Source organism: Ceratotherium simum, chromosome 26 (assembly GCF_057802395.1).
Source record: "Ceratotherium simum simum isolate JZ-2026a chromosome 26, ASM5780239v1, whole genome shotgun sequence".
NCBI lineage: Eukaryota > Metazoa > Chordata > Mammalia > Perissodactyla > Rhinocerotidae > Ceratotherium > Ceratotherium simum.
The window spans coordinates 43,993,802-44,014,710 of NC_141925.1; the positions used below are offsets into that span (position 1 = coordinate 43,993,802).

The window sequence follows — 20,909 nt, forward strand, 5'->3', positions numbered from 1 at the left end:
CCTCATCCCCTGACCTCTGAGGAAGGGAGAGGGGCTAGAGATTGAATTCACCACCAATGGCCAATGACTTAATCAATTGTGCCTTCATAAAAACCCCTACAGTATGGATTCAGAGAGCTTCCAGGTTGATGAACGAGAACACATCTATGTGCCAGGAGGGTGTCGCACCCCAAACTCCATGGGGACAGAAGCCCCTGTGCTCTGGACCCTGCCCTACGTATCTCTGCATCTGGCTGTTCATTTGTATCTTTAAATATCCTTTGTAATAAACTGGAAATGTAGTAAGTAAACTGTTTTCCTGAGTTCTGTGAGCCACTCTAAGAAATGATTGAACCTGAGGAGGAAGTTGTGGGAACCTCTGATTTATAACCAGTCGGTCAGAAGCACAGGTGACAACCTGGACTTGCAACTGGCATCTGAAGTGGGGTCAGTCTTCTGGGACTGAGCCCTCAACCTGTGGGATCTGACGCTATCTCCAGGTAGAGAGTGTCAGAATTGAGTTAAATTGTAGGACAGCTGGCTCGTGTCTGAGAATGGTTTAGTGTAGGAAAACCCCCACACCTTTGTGACCAGAAGTGTAGAGTGTTGTAGTAGAGAAGAGGAGAAACACAGGTGAGTTTTTCCTTTTTACCCAGCAATTCTGCTCTAGGGGTATACCCCGAAGAATTGAAAGCAGAAGTGAAACTCAAACAGATACTTGTACGCCATTGTTTATTGCAGCATCATTCACAATGGCCAAAAGTTGAAAGCAACCCAAGTGTCCACCAACAGAAGAATTGATAGGCAGAATATGGTATATCCATACAATGGAATATTAGTTAGCCATAAAAAAGAATGAAGTTCTGACACATGTTACAACAAGGATGAACCTTGAACACGTTATGCCGAGCGAAAGAAGTCAGACACAAAAGAACAAATACTATGTGTTTCCATTTATATAAGGTATTTGGAATAGGCAAATTCATAGACACAGAAAGTAGATTAGGGCCGGCCCGGTGGCTTAGCGGTTAAGTACACGCGCTCCACTGCTGGCGGCCCGGGTTCGATCCCAGGCGTGCACCGATGCACCGCTTCTCTGGCCAGTCTGAGGGGGTGTCCCACATACAGCAACTAGAAGGATGTGCAGCTATGACATACAACTATCTACTGGGGCTTTGGGGGAAAAAATAAATAAATAAAATTATTAAAAAAAAAAAAAAAGAAAGTAGATTAGAGGTTACCAGGTTGGGAGTGGAGGAGGAGGAATGGGGATTGATTGTTTAATGAGTACAAAGTTTCTGTTTGGGATGATGAAAAAGTTCTGGAATAGTGGTGATGGTTACACAGCATTGTGAATGTACTTAATGCCACTGAGTTGTACACCTATATAGTAAATGTTATGTTATATGTATTTTATCGTAGTAAGAAGTTTTTTCTAAAACCACTCTGGCTGCTGTGTGGAGAATGGTGGCTTCTAGATTACCACCCTGGTCATCAAAATCAAATTCCCTCCTTCCGTTTTTCCCGCCATTTATCCATGCTGATAAAGCAAGTAGTAATGCCCATACCATCCTTGGCCTGTCACTCAAAGACTCCCACCTCATCTGGTCCCTGGCCCACCAGGTGATCTGAAGCCCCTGGACACTAATGGGTGGGCATCTGGGACAACCAAGCTTGCCTCGATCCAACCCAACCCAGCTGGTCCAGTCAAAGCAGGTCCCTCCAGAACACCTTGCTGTTCCGGGAGCTCACTGACACCATTTGGGGGGCTCCAGGAGAAAGAGTGGCTGCATGGAGGGGTTTTTGTTGGTTTTAGCAATGCCACTGCTAGGTACTATGAGAAGTGCCATTGCAGTCAATGCCACCGGTAGGTGGCCCCTGTGGATCCTTGGGCGGCCACTGGCACCAGGAAGAGGGCAGGTGCAGGGCCCAGTGGGGGCTGAGTAACTCTCCGTCTGAAGGAGGGCAGCAGAAATTCTATCTCCCTGGATCATGGGAATCCATTTTCAGATCCTCCATACGCCGACTGCTGGCCAGTAGCTCAAGGTCCCAAGAGTCCCACTCCAGGCTGGGGTCTGGCACACGGAGGGAGTGCTTGGGACGAGTGTGAGGAATGAATGAGTGCTGGAGGTCACAGATGCCAGCCTGGGAGCCCAGGGAGGCCCAGCTACTCCCAGGGTGACGCACAGGAGGTTGGTGGCTGAGCCAGGATTGGCACCTGGGTGTCCCCTCCCAGCCTGGCCCTCGCTCCTGTGACATCACTCTCTGGGCCCACAGGAGGAGGTCCCTCAGGCCCCAGCCCGAGGGGCAGCTGTGGAGTCATGGCAAGCTCTCTTCATCGGGAGTTTTTTTCTTTTCTTTTGTGCTCTCTCCTCCTCCCCTCTCTTTCCTTTCTGGGAAATCTGATTAGAACTTTGAAAGCTGAGCCATCTTAGGATCAGGTTGCCAGAATTAGCAAGTGAAAATACAGAATGCTGAGTTAAACTTGAATTTCAAATAAACAACAAATAATTCTTTAGTATAAGTATGTTCCGTGCAATATTTGGGACATAACATACCAAAAAAACTGTTTGTTATTCACCTGAAATTCAAAGTGAATGGGGCTTCCTGTACTTTTCCAGCAGCCCTGCCTTAGGAGCCAGGACTCTTTTCTGCAGAGAGAAGGCCTTGGAGTGGGGAGGATGAGGAAGACACAGAGCAGTCAGGCCGGGTTCAGGAAAATGGCAGCCTCCCTCCTTGGGCTCCCCTAGAACCTAGCTGGGCCCTGCCCAGCCGAGCAGCCGTTCCTTCCATGACGCAACTGTGAACAGTCCCGGAGGCTCTCTGTTTGGTCCCAGCCTGAGTTTCCAAGAGCAGAGGCAATCCAGACACTTGCTGCAAGATGTTGAGAGATAAAAGAGGAAGCTGCTCAGACAGCTAGAAAGAACAGGAAGCCCCTGGCTGCCACAAGAGAGGAAATTGAAGCAGGGAGGCAGGGGAGGCAGTCCTGGGAGCACGGCACTGTCGCCCCACCCCCAAATCCTTGGCTGCGCAGTGGGTGCCATAGAGGCCCCAGGAAGTGAAGAGCCGCTGACTGAGAAGACGTAGGTCATGTGATCGGTCGGCTACGGGATTTGGTTAGTGATTCGGGATAGACACCTGGCTCCTGCCTGCCCCAGCCCTGCTCAACTGCATGCATGGTGGCATCCAGCTGCAAGCCCAGGCCTCTGGAGCAGGGAGGGTAACTGAGCCCTGCTCCTGAAAGCAAGGACCCGCCTTGGGGAGCCTGGGGCCAGCGCTAAGTGCCACAGCTGTGCTAGGCCACAGGTCAGGGCCCCTACCTAGCATTCCCTTACCCCAGACCCCAGCTTCCTCTGGCCAATCCCCTTCTCTGCAGGCTGCACCTGGCCCTCTGGGCCTCCTGTCCCCACGCGGGGCTCTGATAGTCTCCTGGATGCCTGCAGTGTCACGCTCATGGGCTGGGGCCTCACCCTCCCCACCAAGGACTGTGGAACAACTCTGGAGCTGGTGGTGGTGCCTCTAGCTGCAGAGCTGAATCTTCCATCTCCTCAGCCTCCTCAGGCCTGGGTACCCCCCACACTCTGCACAGTACCCTACCAGTCACTGGGGCCCCACCTGCTTTGAGCCTGAGCTGGCTGAGTGCTAACAGGTAATTCCAGAATGCTGTGGTACCCTTTTTCTTTCTTTCTCTCTTTTCATAAGATTTTTGGACATTATTATATTTTATCATGAAATTAACAAACGTTTGATGTAACAATGCAATGCAAACAACATAGACTAAACATTAAAACTTCATAATCTCTCCTTTACCTTCAGTCTTATCCGTTGCTATTAACTGTCAACGTTAATGGCAAGATATGTATCCTTCATCTTTATGCTCATATAACTAATCACACACAAACACACACACGTGACTTTTCTCTTTTTTCTTTTCCATGAAAATGGATAAGGTAATGAGGACTGCATTCAGCACCTAAACGGTGGCTTAAATAAGAAGTGTGTTCTGTTAGATGGTGTGGGCTGTTGCTGCCACTGAGGCACACGCTCCATCTCCTTATGCTGCCCTCTCCTGAGAGTGTGACTTTGGTGCCCACGGTCACGAGATGGGCACAACACTGAGTCCCTGTCCCAGCAGGAAGAAGAGGGAAGGCAAAGATAAGAGCATACACCAGCTGACTCTGATCAAAGCATCATACATGCTACTAGAAAAACAATAGTTTTCCCAGAAATTCTCAGTAGATTTCAGCTTGTATCTCATTAGCCAGAAATACGTCGTGCGGTCGTGCCTAGCTGCAAGGGAAGCTGAGAAGTCAAGATTCATTTCTTAAGCTGGGCACCTGACCTGTGAATAAGGAAGAAGGGGAGTGTAGATACTGGGGAGACACACCAGCAATGGCCCCGAGATACCACCCATGTTGCTCTGCAGTTTAGTTTTTCTCCCCACTTGATATGTCATGAATCTTTCCAGATTAACACATATAGGTCTACCTCATGCCTATCAAAAGCTGTACAATAGTCCTACAGAATGATACCCCCATGATCAATCATTGTACCCGATATTTTTCTAAAGCAAAGGCAGTGGTGATGGACTCCTTGCAGAGTCAGGTGCTGTAGGTGCAGCTGCTTGGGTAGTGGTGCTTCTGCTTCTGAAGTTTGGATTTCCCCAGAGTGGCTCACTGGGTGAAAGAGTGTGTATCTATTGCTATGGAACAATTACCCTGAAACTCAGTGGCTGAAAGTAACAAACATTTGCTATCTAATATTGATTCTGAGGGTCAGGAAACCAGGAGCAGCTTAGACACGTGGTTCTGGGTCAGAGGCTCTCAGGACGCTGCACTCAAGCTGTGGGCTGGGCTGCCGTCATCCAGGGTTCTGTTAGGGTGGGAGAAGTGGCTTCCAAGCTCCCTCACATGGTTGTTGCAGACCTCAGTTCCTTGATGGCTACTGGCCAGAGGCTCCAGTTTCCCAGTACAGTGGCCTCTCCATAGGACTGCTCACGACACGCCAGCATGCTTCCCCCAGAAAGAGTGATTCAAGAGAGAAAGTGAGGACCAAGACAGAAGTCACAGTCTTTTTTATAACCTAATGTCATCACTTCTGCCTTATATTGCTGATCACACTGGCCAATCCTAGTACAATATGAGAGGGCTACATGAGGGTGTGAATACAAAGAGGCAGGGGACATTGGGGACCATGCACCCCCAGTGGCTGGCTACTGCTGGTGAGCACATATTCTTTTATATTCCCTTTTTTTAAAAAAAAAAACTCTTGTTGTTTTCCCCCTGATTAAAAGTATAATACATGCTAATTTTAGAAAAATTTGAAAACAGAGAAATATAGAGAAGAAATTTAAAAATCCATAATCCCACCACTGAAAGATAATTGCTATTTACATTTTTATACATTTCCTTCTAATCTTTCTTCTACGCATATTGTATTAGTTAGGATGATTTTGTCAGCACCAAGGGTTCCTGGACCCAATTCCAATGTGCATGTGGAGGCTTCCCTATACCAACAAGCAGTTCTCGAACGCCAGCAGCATGTCTGAGGATTCAACTCAATTCTGACACCATCTACCCGGAGAAAGAATCAGATTATACAGGTAAGGGCTCAGTCCCACAAGACTGCCCTCCTCTTCACGCGCCAGCCATAAGGCCAGGCTATAACCTGTGCTTCTAACCAACTGGCTGTAAATCAGACGTTCCCACAACCCCTTCCTCAGGTTCGATTAATTTGCTAGAGCGGCTCACAAACCTCAAGAAAACCCATTGACTCACTAGATTACTGATTTATTACAAACGATATTAAAGGATAGGAATCAATAGCCAGATGAAGAGATACACAGGGTGAGGTCTGGAACAAAGGAGCTTCTGCCCTTGTGGAGCTTGGGGCCGTGGACCAGTGGCAAATGGAAGTGTTCTGGTTCTCCAACGTGGAAGCTCTCCAAAAAAGGGGGCCCAGGAGCTATCCTTCTGGGTTTTTGTGGAGGCTTCATTATGTAGACGTGATTGACCAAGTCATTGGCCATTGGCAATTGATTCGAACTCAAGCCCCGCCCCCTCCCCAGACACCAGGGGGTGGGACTGCAAGTTCTGATCCTCTGGTCACACAGCTGGTTCTCCTGGCAACAAGCCCCCACCCTTAGGTGGGGTCCAAAAGTCACCTTCATCAACCTACTCAAGAGACACGTTTATCACTCTCAACACTTAGGAAATTCCAAGGGTTTTGAGAGCTGTGAGCCAGGAACTATGGATGAAGACCAAATGTATATGAGAAATATATTTTGATGATCTGAATGACCAAATATATATTTCTTACGAACAACGATTTTGCAATTAGATAACAAAAACTACCCTGACTCCAACAAGCTACAATAGAAGGATAGCTATGAGTGATCTCAGGGAGCAGGAAGACTCGAGGCAACAAGGTTTGGGGAGGCCAGGGACGTGCTAGAGGACCACGGGGCTGCTTCTCTCCTCCAGGCCGTCCAAACACAGAGTTCTCACAAGGGTCCTTCTGCAACAGCACCTGCAAGGGCAGAGTCTCGTTCACCTCTCAGGGCAGGGAGATGATTGAAAGGGCCGGACGTCTTCCCCTTCAGTCTGGTTGTGCCAGCCAGGTTGTCACACTCAATCGTGAGCCAGTCACTGTCACTGGGAACGCCATATGCTAATCAACCAGTCTGGACCTGGTAAAGGGGTGGGATTCCTGCCACTGGCTTAGAACAATCATCTCCAGAGCTGGGTCACCTTCCCTGAGTCACATGGTCTGTTAGGTTAGAAGAAGAGGAAAAGGGGGCTGTGGGAGCTGCCAGAACTGTCTCCTACAGAAATATATTTAGACAGATGATATGATACAATTTTGTATCCTTATTGTTTTAACTAAACGTCGTATTATGAACATATCCTTTGTAGTTTAAACTCTTTTATAAATAAATGGCCATATAATAGTCCAACAAGTAGATATACCATAATTTACTTTTTATAACAGTTACACTGAGATACAATTCACTCATTTAAACTGTACAATTCAGTGGTTTTTAGTATATTCACAGAGCTGGGTAATCATCATCACAATCAATTTTAGAACATTTTCATCACCTCAGAAGGAAACTCCATACCCATTAGCAGTCACACCCCATTTCCCTCCAACCCCCACAGCCCCTGGCAACCATGAATCTACTTTCCGTCTCTATGGATTTGCCTATTCTGGACATTTCACATAAATGGTAGCATCCAATACGTGGTCCTTTGTGACTGACTTCTTTCACTTAGCATAATGTTTTCTTTTTTTTTTTTTTTATAATTTTATTTATTTATTTCTCCCCCAAAGCCCCAGTAGATAGTCGTATGTCATAGCTGCACATCCTTCTAGTTGCTGTATGTGGGACTCGGCCTCAGCATGGCCGGACAAGCGGTGCGTCGGTGCACGCCCAGATCCGAACCCGGGCCGCCAGCAGCGGAGCACGCGCACTTAACCGTTAAGCCATGGGGCCGGCCCTAGCATAATGTTTTCAAGATTCATCCACGTTGTGGCATGTATCAGTATTTTATTTCTTTTCATTGCTGAATAATATTCCATTGTATGAATCTACATTTTTTTTTCTATTCAGTTGATGGACATTTGGGTTGTTTCCATATTTTGGCTGTTATGAATATTGTCTCAGTCCATCTGGGGTGCTATAACAAAATACCATAGTCTGGGTAGCACATAAACAAACAACAGATATTTATTTCTCACAGTCTGGAGGCCGGAAGCCCAAGATCAAGGTGCCGGCAGATTGGGTGTCTGGTGAGGGCCTGCTTCCTCGTGACGGTTGTCTTCTCACACAATGGAAGGGATGAGAGAGCTCTCTGGGATCTCTTTTAAAAGGGTATTAATCCCACTTATGTGAGTTCCACCCCCTTGACCTAATCATCTCCCAGAGGCTCCATCTCCAAATACCAACATGTTGGGGGAACAGGTTTCAACATATGAATTTTGGGGAAAGCTAAACATTCAGTCCATTTCAAATATGCCACTCTGAACATTTATGTACAAGTTATTGTGTTGACATATGTTTTCATTTCTCCTGGGAGTGGAACTGCTGCATCGTATGTTAGCTCCGTGTTTAACCATTTGAGGAACTGCCTGACTATTTTCCAAAGTGGCTGCACCATTTTACAGTCCCACTATCTCTGTATGAGGGTTCCAATTTCTCCACACCTTTGTCAACACTTGTTATTCTTTTTCATTTTAGCTATTCTACTGGGCGTGAAGTTGTATTTCATTGTGGTTTTAATTTGCATTTCCCTGATAGCTAATGAGGCTGATTAGCTTTTGATGTGCTTATTGGCCATTTATATGTCTTCTTTGGAGAAATGTCTATTCAAGTCCTTTGCCTATTTTTAATTGGGTTACAGATCTTCCTCGACTTATGATGGGGTTACATCCAATAAATCCATTATAAATCAAAAATGCATTTAATACACCTAACCTACCAAACATCATACCTTAGCTTAGCCTACCTTAAATGTACTCGGAACACTGACATTAGCTTCTAGTTGGGTAAAATCACTAACACAAAGCCTATTTTATAATAAAGTGTTGAATATCTTTTGTAATTTATTGAAGACTGTACTAAAAGTGAGAAACAGAATGATTGTATAGGAACAGCGTACAGAATGGTTGTCAGTGTATCGGTTGTTCACCCTTGTGATTGCGGGGCTGACTGGGAGCTGCGGCTCGCTGCCACGGCTCAGCATCACCAGGGAGTATGGTACTGCGTGCCACTAGCCTGGGAAAAGATCACAATTCAAAATTCCAAGTACAGTTTCCACTAAATGTGTATTGCTTTTCCACTGTTGGAAAGTCGAATAATCATAAGTTGAACCCTCATAAGTCAGGGACCATCTGTATTTGTGTTTTTAGTCATTGAGGTATAGGAGTTCTTTATATATTCTAGATACAAGTTTCTTTTTTATTTATTTATTTGTTTGTTTATTGATTTATTTATTTCTGAGGACGATCAGCCCTGAGCTAACATCCATGCTAATCTTCTTCTTTTTGCTGAGGATGACCGGCTCTGAGCTAGCATCGATTGCCAATCCTCCTCCTTTTTTTCCCCAAAGCCCCAGTAGATAGTTGTATGTCACAGTTGCACATCCTTCTAGTTGCTGTATGTGGGACTCGACCTCAGCATGGCCGGAGAAGCGGTGCGTTGGTGCGCACCCGCGATCCGAGCCCGGGATCCAAACCCGGGCCGCCAGTAGCGGAGCGCGAGCACTTAACCGCTAAGCCACGGGGCCGGCCCTTGATGGTGTCTTAAAGCATAATTTTTTTTTATTTTAATGATGTCCAATTTATCTATTTTTTCTTTTGTTACTTATGCTTTAATTGTCATATCTAAGAAACCATTGCCTGATCCAAGGTCACAAAGATTTACTCTATGTTTTCTTCTGAGACTGTTATGGGTTTATCTCTTACATTTAGGTCTGTGTCCCATTTTGAGTTAATTTTTGTATATGCTGTGTGATGAAAATAATAATAATAATAAGTTTTCACATGTTGAGGTACATGGGAAAGCCATTCTGGTTTAACCTGGATTCAGCCTAAAACTTATTTTTCCAGAGCAGCCTGACTTACAGCCCACTGAACACGCATTGTACATCTGCTTCAAACATTTTCCCAAAGCAAAAATGCAGTCTTTACAGATAGGGATGAATGTCTCCCTTTCTGGAGCCAGTACCAGTACTTCTTTGAAGATAAGCTTTTCTTCCCAGAGAACCAAGGTCGAGTTGACCTGCTGTGTATGTGCTCAACTGCAACAAAACATCTCCTTGTGACTTTGGGAAAAAAAATCATATGCCTGTCATGCTTGACATATTTTCCTTGTTCTGAAACAGTATATAACCATGCTGTTAACCACACTTCACCAGAGTGCTTTCTTCCCTGGTGGAGACAGCACTTCTGGGCTGGTCCTCAGCATTGGCTCAAGAAATATCACTCTATCTTTCTTTTCTTTCGTTTTTTTTCAGGAAGATTAGCCCTGAGCTAACATCTGTTGCCAGTCTTCCTCTTTTTCTTTTTCCTTCTCAAAGCCTCAGTACGTAGTTGTGTATCATGGTTGTAGAGTTGTAGCTCTTCTGTATGGGACCCCACCTCAGCATGGCTTCAGGAGCAGTGAGTAGGTCCACGCCCAGGATCCAAACTGGCGAACCCTGGTCTGCTGAAGCAGAATGCATGAACTTAACTGCTACACCACCAGCCGGTCCCATATCTTTCTTATCTATAGATCAGTTATTGATTATTTGTGTCAATGTTGTGAAATAGGGATCTAATTTCATACAATTATTCCAGTCCCATTTGTTGAAAAGACTAATCTTTCCCCATTGAATCATCTTGGCACCCTTGTTGAAGATCAATTGACCATAAAAGTGAGAGTTTATTTCCGGCATCTCAATTCCATTCCATTCATCTATATGTCTATCCTTATGCCAGGATAGCACTCTGTTGATTACTATAACTTTGCAGTAGTTTTGAAATCAGGAAGTAGTGATCCTCCAAATTAGTTTTACTTTTTCTAGATTGTCTTGGCTAGTCTAGATTCCTTACATTTCCATATGAATCTTAGGATCAGCTTCTCAATTTCTGCAAAAAAGAAAAAAAAAAAAGCCTGTTAGGATTTTGATAGGGATCACTTGGAATCTGTAAATCAATTTGGGGAGTAGTGCCATCTTAACAACATTAAGTCTTTCAATCCATGAACGTGGGATGTCTTTACATTTATTGAAGTCTTCTTTAATTTCTTTAGTGATGTTTTGCAGTTTTCAGTGTATAAATCTTACACTTCTTTTTTTTTTTTTTTATAATTTTATTTATTTACTTTTTCCCCAAAGCCCCAGTAGATAGTTGTACGTCATAGTTGCACATCCTTCTAGTTGCTGTATGTGGGACTCGGCCTCAGCATGGCCGGAGAAGCAGTGTGTCGGTGCGCGCCCGGGGTTCCGAACCCGGGCCGCCAGCAGCGGAGCATGCGCACTTAACTGCTAAGCCACAGGGCCGGCCCTCTTACACTTCTTTTTAAAAATTTATTCCTAAATATTTTATTCTTTTCGATGCTATTATAAATAGAATTGTTTCCTTAATTTCATTCTTGGATTGAAATACAATTGGCTTTTTTGTGTACTGATCTGTATCCTGCAGCCTTGCTGAGCTCATTTATTAGCTCTAATAACTTTGTGTGTGTGTGTTTACGAATTCCTTCAGATTTGTTTTGTTTTGTTTTGTTTTTTTGCTGAGGAAGATTCACCCTGAGCTAACATCTGTGCCAGTCTTCCTCTATTTTGTGTGTGGGTCACCGCCACAGCATGGCTGACAAGTGGTGTAGGTCTGCACCTGGGACCCAAATCCACGAACCCCGGCTGCAGAAGCAGAGCATGCTGAACTCAACCACTAAGCCACGGGGCTGGCCCCCTTAGAATTTATATATACATGATCATGTCATCTGCAAACAGCAGTAACTTTCTCTCCCATCTGGATGCCTTTTATTTCTTCTTCTCCCCTAACTGCCCTGGCTAGAATGTCCAGTACAATGTTGACTAGCAATGGTGAGGATGGATATCCTCATCTTGCTCTTGACCTTAGCGGGAAAAGCTTTTATTTTTTCACCATTAAGTATGATGTTACCTGTGGGGTTTTTTGTAAATGCCCTTTATCAGGTTGAGAAACCATAACTTATAACAAACGGTAATTTTCATAGAAAGGCACTGGCACCATGTTTGGCACAGAGTAAGCCATAAAGAATATTAGTCATCATCATCATCTACTTAACCATCCTCCTACTGTGGGACATTTAGATATTGCCTCTGTTTGACCATTATGAATAACCCGGTGATGAACATCTAGGTTGATCCCTGTGCTCTTGTGAAACCAAACTGCAGCCCCAAATCTGAACTACTGTGTCACACCAGCTTCCACTTGACTTACGAAGCTTAGGAACATGGCAATTCTACCAAACCTCCAGCAGTAAAACCTTCAAATCTTCTCCATAATTGTTATGGGTTGAATTGTGTCCTCCCCAAAAGATATGTTGAAGTCCTAACCCCCCAGTACCTCAGAATGTTACCTTATTTGGAAATAGCCTCTTCACAGAGGTAATCAAGTTAAAATTAGGTCATTAGGATGGGTCCTAATCCAATATGACTGTGTCTTTATGAAAAGGGGAAATTTGGGCACAGAGGCAGACACACACAGAGGAAACACGATCTGAAGAGACACAGGGACAACGCCATGTGAAAGGTTTGAAGTGATGCATCTACAAGCCAAGGAATGCCAAAGATGGCCCAGAGACCACCAAAGCCAGGAGAAAACTGTATATTTTATTTTATTTTATTTATTTATGTTTTTTTGTGAGGAAGATCAGCCCTGAGCTAGCATCCATGCCAATACTCCTCTTTTTTTGCTGAGGAAGCCCGGCCCTGAGCTAACATCTATTGCCAATCCTCCTCCTTTTCTTCCCTTTTTCTCCGCAAAGCCCCAGTAGATAGCTGTATGTCATAGTTGCACATCCTTCTTTTTTTATTATTTTTTTAATTTTATTTATTTATTTTTCCCCCAAAGCCCCAGGAGATAGTTGTATGTCACAGTTGCACATCCTTCTAGTTGCTGTATGTGGGACGGGGCCTCAGCATGGCCAGAGAAGCGGTGCGTCGGTGCGTGCCCGGGATCAGAACCCGGGCCGCCAGTAGTGGAGTGCACGCACTTAACCGCTAAGCCACGGGGCCGGCCCAAAAGCTATATATTATTTATTTATTTTGTGAGGAAGATCAGCCCTGAGCTAACATCCATGCCAATCCTCCTCTTTTTGCTGAGGAAGACTGGTCCTGCGCTAACATCTGTGCCCATCTTCCTCCACTTTATATGGGAGACCGCCACAGCATGGCTCAACAAGCAGTGCATCAGTGCGCGCCTGGGATGCGAACCAGTGAACCCTAGGCCACCACGTTGGAGCGTGCGCACTTAACCGCTTGCGCCACCGGGCTGGCCCAGAAGTGTTCTCCTTAAAATAAGTGATGAAGAGCTACAGAGAACAATTTTCTTAATCATTATGTCCTCTCTGCTCATTTAAACTCCAACCGAAATAATATTTCTTTGTTTAAACAAGAAATATTTAAAAATGTAAAATATAGGGTCGGCCCTGTGGCTTAGTGGTTAAGTGCGTGCACTCCGCTGCTGGGGGCCCGGGTTCGGATCCCGGGCGAGCACCGATGTACCGCTTCTCCGGCCATGCTGAGGCCGCGTCCCACATACAGCAACTAGAAGGATGTGCAGCTATGACATACAACTATCTACTGGGGCTTTGGGGGAAAAAATAAATAAATAAAATAAAATAAAAATGTAAAATATAACTTGAAAAAATTTACATTTAAAAATCACTTTCAAACTGAACCACAATGATATAAAAACTACAGTTTACAGGCCAAAGATTCCCAGGGGTTTTGGTCTGAGGAACATTACACTGTGGCAGTGACTAGAAGAAGACCATGGAAGACAGCAAACACAGATTCTTGCCTAAACTGGAAGTTTCTAAAAATTTTTGATGAGGTGGCAGCAGTTATTCAAGCAGCAGTTGCAGAAAATGATCTTGCTTGAAAATTAAAAAATTTTTTTTCACCACTAACTCTTTCATACACTTGAACTTTGCCTGTCTAAATAAAATCTATGATTTAAAAATCCCTCTATTTAAAAGTTGAAACTGTTTTCAAGTGTCCCTACTTTCTTGATGATATTTTCTACCAACTAACACAAATTGAGTTTCTTCTATCTTTCAAGGTCATTTCCAAAGGGCCTAATGACAGATGCAAAATTCAATTCCCACCATAGCTACTGGAAAGCAGTATTTAATTTTAGCCCTGCCAAGCAAAGTGAAGCAAGCAGTAAGTGATTTTGGCATCTGGAAGTGTTTCATGCTTCAAGACTGACGGAGCGCGTCCCTTACTCTCCACTCTCAGGCTGGCTGCCCCGTTAATTTCTATTTTCTCAGAAATTACACTGATCTCAATTTACACTCGAGTAAGAAAAAGAATAAGAGAAGAATTCAGAAGCTAGCTGAAATGCAGCAGAGAACAAAAAGCAGAATGGGTGGGCCTTACAGAAGAGCATTGTTTCAGCCTGTGAACCAAGGGGCAGATGGATGGGGCCGGTCTGAGCCCTGGCTCCGCCTCTTGCCAGCTGGGCCCTCACCTGATTTCCCTAAGTCAATTTTTTCAACCCTAAACATAATGACGACAATACCTACTCACAGGATTGTGGAGTGCAAAGGGGAGAATGTCCTCGAAAACACTTTAAAAACTTACATCCTGCACACATTAGCTGGAGTTATAGCAGATATTTATCAGGTCACCAAAATATTTTTACCCACTGGCTTTTCTTTTTTTGCCTGTCTCCCACACAAGAAAGACAACGGAAGTAAAATCAAAGTCATCATCCTCTTGTCAATCAATTCTTGGCTCCTTCTCACCCCCGGCTGCACATCAGAATCATCAGCAGCCCTCACCCCTGCCCAGGGTGACTGCCAGTTCCTCTGGGGTGGGACGTGGATTTGAAGCAGCCACTTCATATGCCCTCTGACCGTCCTTGAAGGGACTCTGCCTTACCCTGAGTGGTCACATGCTTTCCTTGCTGAGAACACTGCCAGCCAAGAAACCAAAGCTTTTGCTTAAATGAATCTGTTAAACAGCTGCTTCCAGTGCAACCTAACAGATCCCTCGGGGTATAAAGCGGGCTCGACCTCGCCGAGTTAAATGGCATGCCTTCATTCAGGTCTTAGAGCAGCATTTTAACCAGCATCTTTACAGAATTATTCAACACCGAAAGTGGGTATCTGTGGCCTATAATTGGAGAGATCTTTAATTTAGTATAATTATAAGGATACTTCTGAAATTAATGTCCAAAGAACCGAAGGCACTCGCTGGCTGCTCCAGTGCAGGACTTCACCACCTTCCTTCTTTCCTCCTCTGTGCCTACCCCAGCTCGCCCCCAAAATGATGCTTCAATTCAGAGCTTTTTACTAATTTAAGTACTTTATTTGTTGAGATCGAGTTTATTAAGCCTCTCTAATGAAAATTTTAGCAGTTTTGGGTTAGTTTTCAGTCAAAGGCATTCATTAATAAGGGAATCTTCAAATGTGAATATTTCAGAAATTTTCTCCATGCCATCTGATCAAGAATAACTTGTTGTAGTATTAACTTTCTCTGGAAGGTATCTGCATACATTTGAACTAAACTCATAATTTTTCAAAATAAGCCCTAAATTTAAAAAAAAAACTATTCTGTATTAAAACACTAACAATTTTCATACAACTTTCCTTTCCAGGAATAGTAACAAATGAAACAAAGCCTTGTAAAATGTGGTCCTGACGTGTGTTGGTAGAAAATAAATGTGCTGAACTTCCCCTCTTCAAATCAGAGATACTGTCTGCCCTGCAGCCTTAGAAACAAAGAGGAAGGGCAGCTCACAAGAGCAACTTCTGGCCAAAACCAGAAACTCAAGCTGCGGGGGTCCAGGAGGTGCTCTGTTAGGGGTCGCACCTCCACAGGGATGCAGCCACACCCCACGTCTACAGCTCCCCTGTTAGATCATCCCGACCACATCCACGGCCCAGCCTAACTTCTGATTCCTGCTGCGGGCCTGCAAAGTGCTTGAACTTGATAACTATCCCTACACACAAAGCCATCTTACATGTTAGGTCTCACAGAGGCACAAAACGTTCACCATCTTCTAGACCAAGCAAATTGTTTTTTAATTGTGGTAAAATGCACATAACATGAAATGTACCATCTTAACCATTTTTAAGTGTACGGTTCAGAAGTGTTAAGTACATTCATGTTGTTGAGCAACTGATCTCCAGAACTCTTTTCATCTTGCAAAACTGAAACTCTGTCCCCATTAAACACGAACTCCGCATTTCCCCCACCCCTCAGCCTCTGGCAACCACCCTTCTATTTTCTGTCTCTATGAATGTGACTACTCTAAGCACTGCATATAAGTGGAGTGATACAGTATCTGTCTTTTTGTGCAAGCAAATATTTTTAACCATAATCGTGTCACATCAAATTCACAGCCACAAAACAGAAGATCTAAAAACTTGGACTTTATGAACACGTATGTAAAACACGCTCACACACGTACACACATACTCACAGACACACATTTCTTACAAAACTGAGCTTGGGACAAAGTTCCCTGTGGGGCCTCTGAAGGCCTGTTTTTCGAAACTGCCACTCCAGGCGTTTCATCTGGAGGAGCAGAAAAGAGAGGCGTGCTGTGGCAACCGGGGTGGGTCAAGGTCTTTCAAGTTTTACAAGAATGGACCTGCCGAGAGGGTGCTCAGAGTGCAACCTAGAGCTGAATCTGACATGAAACCAGTAGCAAAGGGGAACAGCAGCCACCTCCGAGATCAAACCCAGGGCCAGGTGTGCAAAGAGGCCTTGGGGCTCGGAGCTCTGGCCTGGGAATTTCACAAAAGACTTGCCTGGTTCTGCAGGTTTGGCTTTGAGGATCTGTTCTACGCCTCCCAATGTTATCTGCACTTCCTGTGCCAACTTGGCTCAGGGTCAAGGTAGGTTGGATCCAGGAGGAACCAGGGAGCAGGTGCCCTGAGGATTGCGACAGGAAGCCCATTAGGAACAACTTCTTACTGTCTCTACTCTGAAAACCACTGTGTTCTTGCTTTACACAACATTCTGCATACTTTGCTCTGGGGTGGAAGGCGTTGCTGGCTGCCCTGCTGGTAGTAGGGCCAGGGTGAGGCCCAGCATAGGCCGACAGCCTGGGCACCCTGCACTGCCAGAGGACACAATGCAGCCAACCTGTGGCTTCTCCCATGTTCCCAAGGTGGGGCATCTGAAACGCAGGTGGGGTGGGGCCCTCACTGAGGGTTCAGGACTGTTATTCTTTCTCTCTCCCTTTGCTTTTGCTGCTGTGCCACTTAACTGGAGAGTTCCACCCTCCCTTTTTACACCACCAAGACTTGCAAGGGACTGGCCACCTCCGCTGGGTGAGGGGGGGAAGGGGAGGTGAATGCCCCGAGTGTGCGGGAACTGGCCGCTTCCGGGGCCTGGCAGGTGGGCTCACCTGGGACGTGCCTCCTCAGGTCACTCACTGGGTCTCTAGTCCTGAGCCCCGTGCCTGGCAAGGCCTCAAGAAGCCCTGGGCACCTCTCCACACAGCCCCGCGCTCCTGGGGGCTCCTGCCCTGCCTGACTTCTCCGAAGCCTTGTTCCCGGGAGGCCCCGGAGGGCCCTGGCCCCAACCCGCATGTGGCCCCAGGCTTCTGGGGACCTGGCATTTTCGTGGGGTCCTGAGTAATATTCTGCATGGCTCACATGTTGGGGGATGAGAGGACTTTCTCAGGATTCTAGTGGTGGCCATGGTGGTTTGCCTGGGACAGATGTGGGTGCATGGATGAGTGATATGGAGCCAGCCTCCACATGCTCCCTCTCCTCTCCCAGATAAGCCAGCTGCTTTCTCCCACCATGATTCCCCACCCTGGCCAGAAGGAAGCTGAATGGGTGGAGGCTCTCCTCTCGTGCTCTCTCCCTTCCTCTCTCTCCCTCTTTCTCTCCCTTCTCCCCTCCTTCTCTTCTCTCTCTAACAGTTCAGCAGTTTCTTAAAAGTTAAACGTACAAGGCCGGCCCCGTGGCTTGGCGGTTGGGTGCGCGTGCTCCGCTGTTGGCGGCCCGGGTTCCAATCCTGGGCGTGCACCGACGCACCGCTTCTCTGGCCATGCTGGGGCGGCGTCCCACGTGCAGCAACTGGAAGGATGTGCAGCTATGACATACAACTATCTACTGGGGCTTTGGGGGAAAAATAAATAAATAAAATCTTTAAAAACAATACATAAAAGTTAAACGTACACATACCCTAAGACCGAATAATGCCACTCCCAACTGTTTACCCAAGAGAAGCGACCACACATCCACACAAAGACTTACATGAGAACATTCACGGCAGCTGTATCCATAATAACCCCAAACGGAGACACTCCAGACGCCCATCATGGAGGAACAGAAGTGGCACGGCCCTACAAAGGAACACCACTCAGCGGGGAAAAGGAATGGGTTACTAAGACATACAATAACATGAATTAATCTCCAAAACATTAGGCTGAGGGAGTGAAATAAACCTGACACAAAAAGCTACCTACGGGATGAGTCCATTTATAGAAGATTCTGGAACAGGCACACTAGTGACAGAAAGCATCTCAGGGGTTGCCAGGGCCTGGAGTGCGGGGGAGGGATTATCTGAGGCTAGGGGGCACAGGAAACTTTTTAGAGGGATGGAAATGGTCTGTATCTTGATCGTGGTGGGGGTTACATAGGTAAATACATTTGTCAAAACTTATTTAACTAAACGCATAAAAATGAATCATTTTATCCTGTGTAAATAAACTACTTGAATAAAGGTTTTGTTTTGTTTTTTTAAAGCAGCTTAGTCCAGCTTCCCTGACTGGGTGGCACAATTTCTCCTGGAAATGGAGGCTGGAATGACAGGCATCCTAACCAACATGTCCAGCACAAATACTTGGGTGGCACAGAGGCCCACTGTGATCAGACCAGAGTCCCTCTCCAGCCTGATCTGCTCCTGGCCCTGAGCCCCAGCCAGCACACACGACTGGCCATTCCCTCTGTGAGCTGTGTGCTTTGACGCTCCCACAGCTCTGACATCCTCTTCTCTCTGCCTTCAATACCCCCAGCCCCCTCTTCTTTGCTGGGAAAGTTTGTGCATCCTTCAAAGCCTGACTCGAGTGTCCCTCCCCCCACCCCGGCTCTCAGGACGGCCGCACTAGTCACACTGTATTATAACCTGTCTACTATTCAGCCCCCACAAGCCTGTAAATGCCTGGAGGTCAAGGCCACTGCCCCGCTTCTCTCCCCGTCCCCCGAAGCACCTAGCACATTCTCTAAAACACAGCAACGAAACATTCCTTGAATGCCTGTTAGGCAACATAGCAGGCCTAAGTAAATTTGCTAAATAAATTCTCACCGAGAACTAGATGTTATTCTCCCCACCTTGCAGGTGAGGAAAATGCAGCTCAGAGAGTTTAGGCAATGATCTCAAAGGCAAGACACGGCAGAGTTAACTCTGAGGTTTTGAAGCCTGTGCTCTTTACCTTCACTCATTTGGTGTTTGTCCGTCAACAAACACCAAATGCCTGCTGTGCACGAGGCACTGTCCTAGTGTTCCTAGAGCATGAAGTTCAGGCCCTGCCTTCAGAGAGCTCAGACAGGAGAAGAGCTCACAAACATATACCCGGTTAAGTGCGGAAACATGAATGAAAGAATGAATACCAGCTGCCTTTCCTCCTCGTGGCTGTCCGCACCAGTGTGCAACAGTACGGGCGGGAGGTGCCCACCTTTTCCTCTCCACCTGCTCCCATCCCCATCCACCCTGGAGGGATCTACTCCACAGAACCTCAGCACATCCCACCTCAAAGGCAGCAGGCTATGGATCAGAGGGATTCGTTTGGCCAATGGATTTATGGTTCTTTGGTGGGCTTCTAGTAACAGCTGTGTTTTGTATTTTAGTATAAAAATCTGGTTGTTTTATTAAGTAGGTTTATGTCAGCACTGCTTGCTATCTTGCTAGAATTTGAGTTTGGAGGATGTGCCACCATACGTGTAAGGAGCCAAACGTAAGGCTCCCTGTCGGTTTATAAACTGAACGGCTCTGCTGGTGCCCAGAACAGTGCTGGAAGGAGTAATGTTCAGATATGTGTCGTGAGCAAGTTTAGTTCATTTCGTTTTCTGAAACCTGATTTTGAGAGAGTGAACTTTCCTAGTCAGATTTTTAAAAAATCTTTAATTTCCTATGTCTGTCTGCAATATGTCAGGAAATAGCTCAGAGACAATTCCATCTTACTTGAAAACAAAGTATAACCTTTTATTTGGACCCAAATGTTCCTTGTTTTCTACTCCTTTCCAATTCACTGGTAGAACAGATAAAACTGTGCTATATATTTGACTTCAGGGTACCACCCAGAACAATGCAATTTAGAAATTAGTATCTATATTTTACATTATGTTTTCATAGGATTAAATCTATTATCAAAATATGATGAACCCAAATTATTGCTGCTCATAACAACATGGATGAATCTCATAAACATAATACTGGCTGAGGAAAAAGGACACCAAAGGGTACATACACATTAGGATTCCGTCTACACAAGATGCAGAAAGAGGCACAGTGGCTCTGTGGGAAAGGAGGTGAGGGCAGCGGTTAGCATGGGGAGGAGTGACTGCGAGGGGCCCAGGGGCTCTGTCCTGTTTCTAGATCTCAGTTCTGATTACACGGCTGTGCTCACGGTGAAAGTTTATGAAACTCTTCACCATTTATGCTCTTGTCTCTATGCATGGTACACGTCAATAAAAATGTAAATGTGATGAAACCAAATTTCAGCACCTTTTCTAGATAAAAGAAGGCATTTTCATCCATTTGCCCTTTAGCTTCTGTAAATCAGCAAGTAGTGACAGTAAGATAAAATTTGTTTTTAGTTTTTAACTTTACTTTATTGAATGAATGGTTTCACTTAAGTTAGTCAACATTTTGGACCTGTTGTCCTTCTAAGGTAATCTATAAGATTGCCTATATCTATCTTAATTGATTGATCTCTTAGGATTTTGCCCAATGTGATTGTTTCGATTTGTTCTTACGTTTTTGTTTAATAAAGAAACAAATACCTTTTAAAAGTGAACAGGGCCGGCCCTGTGGCTTAGCGGTTAAGTGCTTGTGCCGCGCTGCTGTCGGCCCGGATTCGGATCCCGGGTGCGCACCAAGGCACCGCTTCTCCAGCCATGCTGAGGCCGCGTCCCACGCGGCAACTAGAAGGATGTGCAGCTATGACATACAACTATCTATTGGGGCTTTGGGGGAAAAAATAAATAAATT

At 45.5% G+C, this 20,909-nt stretch overlaps 1 long non-coding RNA gene across 1 annotated transcript in view; it reads right to left on the reverse strand.

Moving 5' to 3' along the window:
- Positions 1–10,182: 10,182 nt before the first annotated feature.
- Positions 10,183–20,909, reverse strand: part of LOC147913690 (uncharacterized) — a 29,147-nt gene continuing 18,420 nt past the window's right edge. Inside the window, exons 2-3 of the long non-coding RNA XR_015548638.1 lie at positions 17,954–18,042; positions 10,183–10,608 (exon numbers count right to left, since the gene is read on the reverse strand). This is a non-coding gene — a long non-coding RNA (uncharacterized LOC147913690). The remainder of the gene's footprint in view (positions 10,609–17,953; positions 18,043–20,909) is intronic.